Here is a 9,473-nt window from a genome sequence, read left to right on the forward strand (position 1 = left end):
AGGCACCACCTCCTAAACAGAGTTATGACCTCTTTACCTTCTTTGCTTAATGAACTCTATCCAACACTTGATATCTTGCTTCAATTGTCAATCTCCTTAGGATGTAACACTCGAGAATAGCAGTTATATGCTTCTTGTCAAATATGTTAATGGTATGTCTGCATAATACGCCTGAAGTCTCAAACATCACGCAATCACATGTCGCACGTACACCTTTGGCATCGCTATACACAACCTTTGGCATCACCCTTATGTACCACATTGTAGGTTGTCACGTTGCCACTTTTACTACACTTCTTATTCCAATAATCAGTACTACCCTTAAGCTCAGCCTGAAATAGGCTAAAAATTGTTCTCGTATAGTATTTTCCAGCCTACTTTTCCAATGGGATACTTGTAGTGACTGTAGCCTCTAAATTTTTGACTCGAAATCTTCTTCTATTTCCTTCTTATGACGCTCAATAAGTGCTTTCTCATATTGATCTAAGAAATCATGCAGAGAAGTCTTCTTGTTAACAAAACTATCGTAAGCGTTCATGCTTTCACTGTGCTGACTAGACATGCCAGCAGTGAAAGTATCTCTCCAGTATGCCGGCACCCAGTGATTCCTTAGCTCTCACATTTAAGCTAGCCAATACTTCTCATCAATCTTATGCTTCTCCACCAATTTTCTCAATTCCATCTCATATTCATTTATTTCACTCGTGTAAAACCAACGCCTGCAATCGTTCGGAAACTCACCATCTGCCTTCTCATGGCTGCAATATTCTCAACTAAGTGCTTACTAATGTGCTAGGAGCTGAACCGATGACGGGTATTTGGGAAGACAATCTTAATTGCATTTCGCATTGCCCCTTCCTTATCGGTTATGATACTTCTTAGAGCTTTCCTATACATACATGCCAGCCACTGCTCAAATAACCAAGCGAAGGTCTTTTCGGTCTCATCGGCTAGGAATGCACATCCGAAGAGGGTAGACTGTCTGTGATGATTGACTCTTGTAAATGGTGTAAAGGGCATTAAATACCTTTTTGTCTTATAGGTGCCATAAAAAACAATCATATCACTGAAGGTTATGTAAGCATCTCTAGCCCTTGAATCAACCCAAAACATGGATCTCAATGTCCCCTCCATATCCAACTCAATATAAAAAAAAGAAGTCCTGGTCTTCAGCTCGTTTCCGTTGGAGGTCGGCCACTATGACAGCGTCTTGGCCCATATTGTTCTTCCACTTTAATCTCGAATGGGACTGCACTTTGGTTTGAAGAAAGCACACCAGATGCTCCATTAGATGTAGCATTAATGGCCCCTGTAATACCAGAAGGCCGTATCCCTATGCCATGGAAAGTATCCATCAAATTTCTACACCTTTCCGTCTTATGGAGTTAATTATGCGAACGATGCATGCGTCTTCTAAGTGGAGGCTGTAACCCGTTTGCATCAATATCCATCAAATTCCCATTATCATCAACATGTACCAGATTACCTTCATTTATATCTTCCCCCTTATCAACGGACCCGTTTGCATCAATATCATTGATTAACAAGCCGCAAGCTTGTGACACAGCTTCCTCAACAAACCTTGAGGGTGTAGCACAAACTTCGTCGATAGGAAACCCACAACCTTGTGACGAAGACTCGACCATTTTAAGTACCTTAACAAAACATAATGGAAAAGATTTCAATAATTGACTTAATTGATAAACACAACCCATATGGTTCTTAATTGATTTCCGCAGCCCAAATGGCACAAAACACTGAAAAACAACACCTTAAAGACAAAAAACACTAAAAAACTGCACTAAAAACACAACACTACCTAGTGCTAGAACTAGAAAGCCTTTTGTAAGAGTTGCTGGTTGTTTTTATTGACATTTCCCATCAAACCTTGGTTTTCAAACACAAATATGAACACAGGAAATTGTTTAATCACAATAATCAACTTAAGCTATGGTGCTTGACTAGGAAATGTAAAGCTTGATTTCTCTCAGCTTATTGCTAATGAATAGGAATATTGTGCTTGATGGATACTGTGTAATGGAATACAATTCCTTAATTTATTGAGCTTATAACTACTAGAACCAAATGAAAAAAAAATAGAGAGTAGTCGAACAAATCAAAAAATAAGGCTCTCGATTTGGTTCTAGATTAACAAAAAAATAAGAACAAATCGCAACACCCTAACTTTTAGCCCAAATTAGGGTTTCTGATGAATAAAACCCGAACCAAATAAAAAAACCCGAACCAAATAAGAAAACCCTAACCAAATAATGAACTAGAATACTGTGCTCGAAGGATATTGTGTAATGGAATACAATTCATTAATTTATTGAGCTTATAACTACTAGAACCAAATGAAAAAAATAGAGAGAGAGAGAGGAGTAGAACGAATAAAAAAATAAGGGTTCAATTTGGTTTGAGATTACAGAAAAATAAGAACAAATCGCACCACCCAAATTAGGGTTTCTGATGTAAAAAATTGAAACCCTAATTTGGGGATAAACCAGAACCAAATAAAAATATATATATATAGAGAGAGAGAGTATAACAAATAAATAAAAATAAGGCTTTCAAATTGGTTCACAGAACAATAAGAATGTTGCGTACCCAGATTTTTAGGGATTTCAATAATCAGCTTTTGACGCTGACTTGCTTTATGATTGGTTTATCTAATCTTGCAGTTAGCTAATTGTTAAGAGTCCTAGTATATTAGGGAGTTTTCTTATTGGTTATTGAGTCTCAGAGTCCTGGTTGTGTTGAAACTTGAGAATATTGTAGATCTTTATATAATCTTATCGCTTAATGAAAAAGGCAGAGAAGATTTCAACCTAATTTCGTGCTCTTGTACGAGGGACTGGTTTTCCAAACGAACCGTATTTTCTTGCTTTATCTTTCAGGTAACTATCATTGGTATCAAAGCTGGTTGATCTTGGCATGACAAAAAGGAGTCAACTCAAGAACAAGTCAGCCATGGAAGAGAGAGTGGAGAAGTTGGAAGAGACCGTTAACAATCTGGCAGAGATGTTTTCCAAGTTTATGGAAAGTCAAAACCAAAAATCCATTGAGGATAAGGTTTCCTGTGGCAAGGCTACCTCTTCCAACTTGGAATTAGGAGGAAACGACGCATCAGGGTCTGGATTAAAGGGAGGATCTGTCCAAACGAGGCACACTCGGTTGGATTTCCCTAAATACGATGGATCATAAGAACCGACAGGATGGACATATGGCGCTGAGCAAGTTTTCTGATTCCATCAAACTAATGAAGAAATGAAGATCCCACTATCTTCATTCCATATGGAAGGAGAAGCCCTCCAGTGGTTCCAATGGTATAAGAAGACTCATAAGAATATGGTGTGGAATGATTTTAAATTAGCCTTGTGTGTTAGATTTGGCCCTACGGACTTTGAAGACTCTGATTTGGTACTCAGCAAACTTCAGAAAACAGCTTCCGTACGGGAATATCAAAAACAATTCGAGAGGCTATCTAACATGGTTGAAGGATGGACTGAGAAGGCCTTGGTTGGGACTTTTGTGGGAGGCCTAAATGATAAATTGGTGGGCGAAGTTCAAGTCTTCCGTCCAAAGACATTGAATGACGCTATTGGCTTAGCACGCATGATGGAAGAAAAAATCCAATATAGCAAGGCCACGATTGAGCCCGATGTGAGCACCTTTACATCAGATTCAAAGGTTCCTCGAAAGCTTACGATAGGTGAGATGAAGGAGAGACGTTCTAAAGGATTGTGCTATAATTGTGACAAACGCTTTGTTCCCGGCCACAAGTGCAAGTTGCCCCAATTTGAGTTGATCGAAGTTCTTGATAGTGATAAGGAAGGAGAAGACGAAGAAGAGCATCCGCCTTGAGGACAAGGCAATTTTCAAGGGGAAGGGAGTGTTGCGTAACCAGATATTTAGGGATTTCAATAATCAACTTTTGACGCTGACTTGCTTTATGCTTGGTTTATCTAATCTTGTAGTTAGCTAATTGTTAAGAGTCCTAGTATATTAGGGAGTTTTTTTTTTTGAAATAATATATTAGGGAGTTTTCTTATTGGTTATTGAGTCTTAGAGTCCTGGTTGTGTTGAAACTTGAGAATATTGTAGATCTTTATATGCTCTTATCACTTAATGAAAAAGGCAGAGAAGATTTCAACCTTTCGTGATCTTGTACTAGGGACTGGTTTCCCAAACGATGGTTTCCCAAACGAACCGTATTTTCTTGCTTTATCTTTCAGGTACCTATCGGAGGGTTCGGATCAACCTATGAAAATTATTTTTGGGACACAACCTATGTAGGCAGTGTCCCATCTAATGGACGGTTTGGATCATCCTATCGTACATTTTAATAAAGTGAGGAGTGCGATCATCAAAATACGGTGAGTAGTGCCATTATAAAATATGATAGTGAGGACATTAGCACTATATATAATTTGAAACCATCGTTGTTACTTCAATGTTCCCATGCGGGTCGGGTTAAGCTTTTTCGCAAATCGGGTCGGGTTGGGTTGGGAAAAATCAACCCGAATTGGAAATCAGGTCAAGTCGGGTTGGGCTGTCGGGCAACCCGACCCGACTCAAAACCCGAATTTGGGTTCCATCTGAAGAAGTTCTGTATATGTGTTTTTCTTTTTCAACATTGAAATAGTCTCCACAGTCCACAATGGACGGTTTGGATAATCCTATGGTGCGGGCCATACTGTACTTTAATAAAGTGAGGAGCGTGATCATTTAAAATATAGTAGTGTGGATAACATTTTCCTTTGTTAATTGTTAGTCCCTGTTTGGTTTGGATTTTGAGAACCGATTGTGAGTTAAAAACTGATTATTGGTGACTCACTATTGGTTCTCAAAATCCAAAACAACCCTGCTTGAGTTGAGGTGGTCAACAATTGGTACAATATCAAATCGGGTCAACCCGACCCAACCCAACCCGAATTGGAAATCAAGTTGGGTCGGGATGAGGAAATTGCATATCGGGTTGGGTCGGGTTGGAAATCGAGAACTACTTTTCCTTATTCACTATGTGCGGGTCAAATTACGGAAAGTTTGATATTACAAATGCAGGACAACTGTAAAAATATTTACGAATTCTGGGCACCTTAAGAGGAACAACAATTATCAAAACCTCTATAGATTGGAGGGCTAGGATCAACTTATGGACATTATGTTACGGGCACAACCTATATTTATGTTGTGTTCCATCACATGGACGGTTTAGATCAACCTATGAAGAGAAAATGAATGGATTTTTTGAATTATTTGAAAATTCTATGAGAATTAACATCACTTTTTTGATTTTTTTTAACAAAAGCACCCATTCAACCCACATATTTTCAATCCTACCCCCTCCTTTATACTTTTTAAAAGAGGCACCCAATAAAGCCACATAATTTCAATCTTACCCCTCTCCTTTATGCTTTTTTTAATAAAAAATATATAGGAGAAGAGAAAATGAAAGGATTTTTTGAATTATTTGAAAATTCTATGAGAATTACACATCATTTTTTTTTACTTTTTTAACAAAGGCACTCATTCAACCCACATATTTTTAATCCTACCCCATACTTTATACTTTTTTAAAAAGGCACCCATTAAAGCCACATAATTTCAATCTTTACCCCCCTCCTTTATGCTTTTTTAATAAAAAATCTATAGGGTGACCTTAACCATCCGATTTAAGAGGAACAACATATTATGGAAACCTCTATAGATTGGAGGGCTAGGATCAGCCTATGGAAATGATTTTTGGGGCACGACCTATTCCTGTTGTGTTCCATCACATGGACGGTTTTGGATCAACCGATGATGTGGTATATATATACACCCGTGCATCGCACGGGGATTTTTACTAGTATGATGTATATGAACAGGTTTTCTAATTTTGCTCAGTGAAGTCACATATGAAATGACTTGAGGCATGCAACGACGTCTATGCTCTTGAATGTAATGAAGAGGCTGTACATTGTAATGAAAAGGTTGTAATGCAAGAATAATAAAGGCTCATTGTTTTTTTTTTTTTTTTTTGAAAATTGACAATTTCATTGATACTATGAAGATAACATTGGGGACCAGCAGTCCCTACTTGCATTACATAGAATCAATTAAGGGTGGCTAGAAGCATGCTCCTAGACTAGTAAAAAGCAAAAAAATGATCTTCTGGGTCAACCACTACAACGAGTTCTACACTTCCATGCGCTGCCACCCTGCCGAATACCTATTTCATTTCCCTTTTGAATTCTGCTTTCGCAGCTGAAAATGCCTTCACCATTCTCCCTTCCTTTCTTGTGCCATTTTTGTGGACCCCATCAAATCATAGCTGTGACCTGCCACGACACTCAGACTGCTCCACCACTTTCTAGCCGGCTAATTCAAATTTTAAAAATTCCACTCAAAAGCCTAAAGCTATTGTGCGCCTCTAACCGTGCATGATAGCCAATCCATTGAATACGATCATCGGCGGCCTCCACTTTGCGCCACCGCCCATTCTGAGGATCCCCATTAAACCACCAAGCCAAAAACCCTAGCCTAACCCTAGAGGCCACCATTTTTACCCTAACTTCTTCCCCTTCAGCTTCACCAGAACCTAAAATCCTAAACCTGCTCTTATTTTCACCTAATCCTATAGCCCACCATTGTTCATCTTAATCCTACCCTTCTAGCCCCAACATTGCACATCGATCAAACCCCATCTTTACCATCCACATCCAACCTCTTCATTTTTTCCTTGAATCCGGCCACCCTTTTTCGCACTCTTGCCATGTCCACTACTTCCGACAACTCATCAACCCACTTTATCCATCCACCCAACTCAGATCTGATCCTTTCCCCAATAAATATGGCCATTTCGCACCTCCAGCCACCATTGTTGCATCCCCTGCGAGGTCTGCCCAACTCCAAGCATCATCCGGCCACTAACACCTCCCTTGCCCATCAAAGGAGAGAAAGGGAAAGATAGAAAAAAATAGAAAAGATAGATCTAAGAGAAAGAGAGACCAGAGAGGAAGAAAGAGGGAGGCAGTAGAAAAAGCAGAAAGAGAGAGAATAGGAAGAGATCAGAAAAGTGAAAGAAAAGAAGATAGGGGGAGAAAGGGATATCAGGAAAGGAGAGAGGGAGATCGATCGAAGAGAGAAAGATCAGCGAGAGATGGGGGAGAAAAAGAAGAGAAGGGAGAGAGAGAGAGAGAGAGAGAGAGAGAGAGAGAGAGAGAGAGAAAATAGGGAAGAAAACGCCTCCCTCCCTAGGGTTTCCATCGACCTAGGGAGGGAGCTCCAAAATCGCCTCTTTTTGTCCGCTTATCTTTTACTTTTTCCTACCTCTTCCATAGCTTCAAGTTTCTCGAATTCCCCCCAATAAAGTCTCATTGTTATACATTGTAATGAGATTTTTTTTATATAAAAAACATTTGGGTTTATTGGTAGGTATTTTGATACCTTTAAAAAAAAAAAATAATGAGAAATTTTCACTAGAATTATTAAAGCTTTCCCAGCCATAATTCTCCCTCGGAGAAGCTCTTGACTTCGACTCGAGACCAAAGGATGCAGGTGCTTTACGAATTTCAGTGTTAATAGGAGTGTGACCATAATTTTTTTTTTTTTTTTTTTTTTGTAAAATGACAATTTATTAACATAGAAACGATTACAAAACAGGGGACAAGTTGTCCCCAATGTAATCAAGTATAAACCCCATCAGAGTTACAACAAATCATGCGAAACCAATTACAAAGGCCGCCACAAATCTGGGCTAGACAATCCTTTCAATCTCGCATAATTGAAACAGGCAGAATTGTTACACATAGGCCCTGTTCGTTTGAGATTGTAGCAGCCAATTGTGATTATTGGACTCAAAATTACATCAATTTTGAGTCCAATAATCAGATTGGGGGGTCACAATCGGTTGTAATAATCCCAAACGAACAGGGCATTAGGCTCTGTTCATTTAAGATTATGAAAAATGATTGTGAGTGCTACACCCATTATTGGACTCAAATTAAATTGTAATTTTGAGTCTAATAATTGGTTTGGCACTCACAATTGGTTGTCATAATCTTAAATCAGGGGTTTAGCACTCACAATCTGTTGTCACAATCTTAAACGAACAGGGCCTTAATATTTGTGCACGTGTACATTGATGCTGATTGCTTGTTTGTGGAAGATAATTTCATTCTCAAGGGATTTTGGCATCAGAATTTATGCTACTAAATGAATGGTTTTAAGCTGATGTCCTAGTTTTTGTTTGAGTGGAAGCATTAAGGAGTTTTGAAATGGAACTTCCTGCATGATCTCGGCTTGACCTTCTAATTGATATTGCACATCTAAAAATCCACATTAAAATTCAACTACATGCATCTCCTCACTGTTTGAGCATTGATTTTGCCTAGGAATGAACTGTTTTACCTAGCTTCAGGTAAAACAAAAACTGGTAGAAATTGAACAATTCATAAGCAGAACAGCATATTGTAGATAGTTTACCAGAAATGTGAACAACATGCTGAGCTTACTCGAAATTTGAGTGCTATTTGCTACTATTTGGAGCTTCAATGAGTTGAGATTTTATACGGTGTAAGCCCTTATAGTCCCTTATTTTTCTTAAAGTACTGTACTGCCTGCATCATAGGATGATCCGAACCGTCCACTTGATGGGCCGTGAGGTTGTGCCCAAAAATTTATGGGAGATGATATTTTCACTCCCCCTACATTACCATGCACCCCCTTATAACGTGATTTGACGTCAAAAAACATTGTTCATGTCAAATTACGTTATAAGTGGGGCGCATGGGACAAAAAATGTTGGCAAATGATATCGGCACAACCATATTTTGATAATTGTGCTAACACATCTTGCCTTTTATTATTAAACGGCTGTCAGTACACTAGTTATTACTCATTACAGTTCCCAAAAAGCTTCCACAAGCCCATTAAAAAACAAAAGACAAGGTGAGTTCGTGCAATTATTAAAACATGCCGGTACCAATATGAGCAGCCAAAATGGTTGGATACTTAGATGGCTAAAAACAGGGAAATTATATATTCGCCCCTTTTTTACTACGAACAGCCCCTCTGGTGTAAAAGAGTTCTCATAAATAGACTAAATGGGGCTGTCCAAGTAAAATGGGGGTGAAATTAAACCCCGGACCCTTAAAAGCCCTAAACCCCTAACCCATAACCCCTAACCCCTAACCCTAGGGACCATCGTAGAAGGCATTTCTCCGCTGGACTGTCGCAAGAGAGAGCAGCAAGCTGAATTAAATCAATAAGACAAAATGTGAGCCTGTGTGGCTGCTCTCACATGCAACCGTCCGGCCGCAAAATGCCTTCTGCGATGGTTCTTAGCAAATCCCTAATTGCAAGTACTGTTTTCCGGGAAAGTGAAATATTAGCCCCGTTTTATCTCTAGTCCAGGCCCAGGGTGGCCCACCGTAAAACTGGGGTCAATATGTCATTTGCCATATATTAAGGGAGATGATTTTTTCACC

This window comes from Tasmannia lanceolata, unplaced genomic scaffold (genome assembly GCF_043159265.1).
Source record: "Tasmannia lanceolata isolate RefF3 unplaced genomic scaffold, GAP_Taslan_0.1 ptg000025l, whole genome shotgun sequence".
Classification (NCBI taxonomy): Eukaryota; Viridiplantae; Streptophyta; class Magnoliopsida; order Canellales; family Winteraceae; genus Tasmannia; species Tasmannia lanceolata.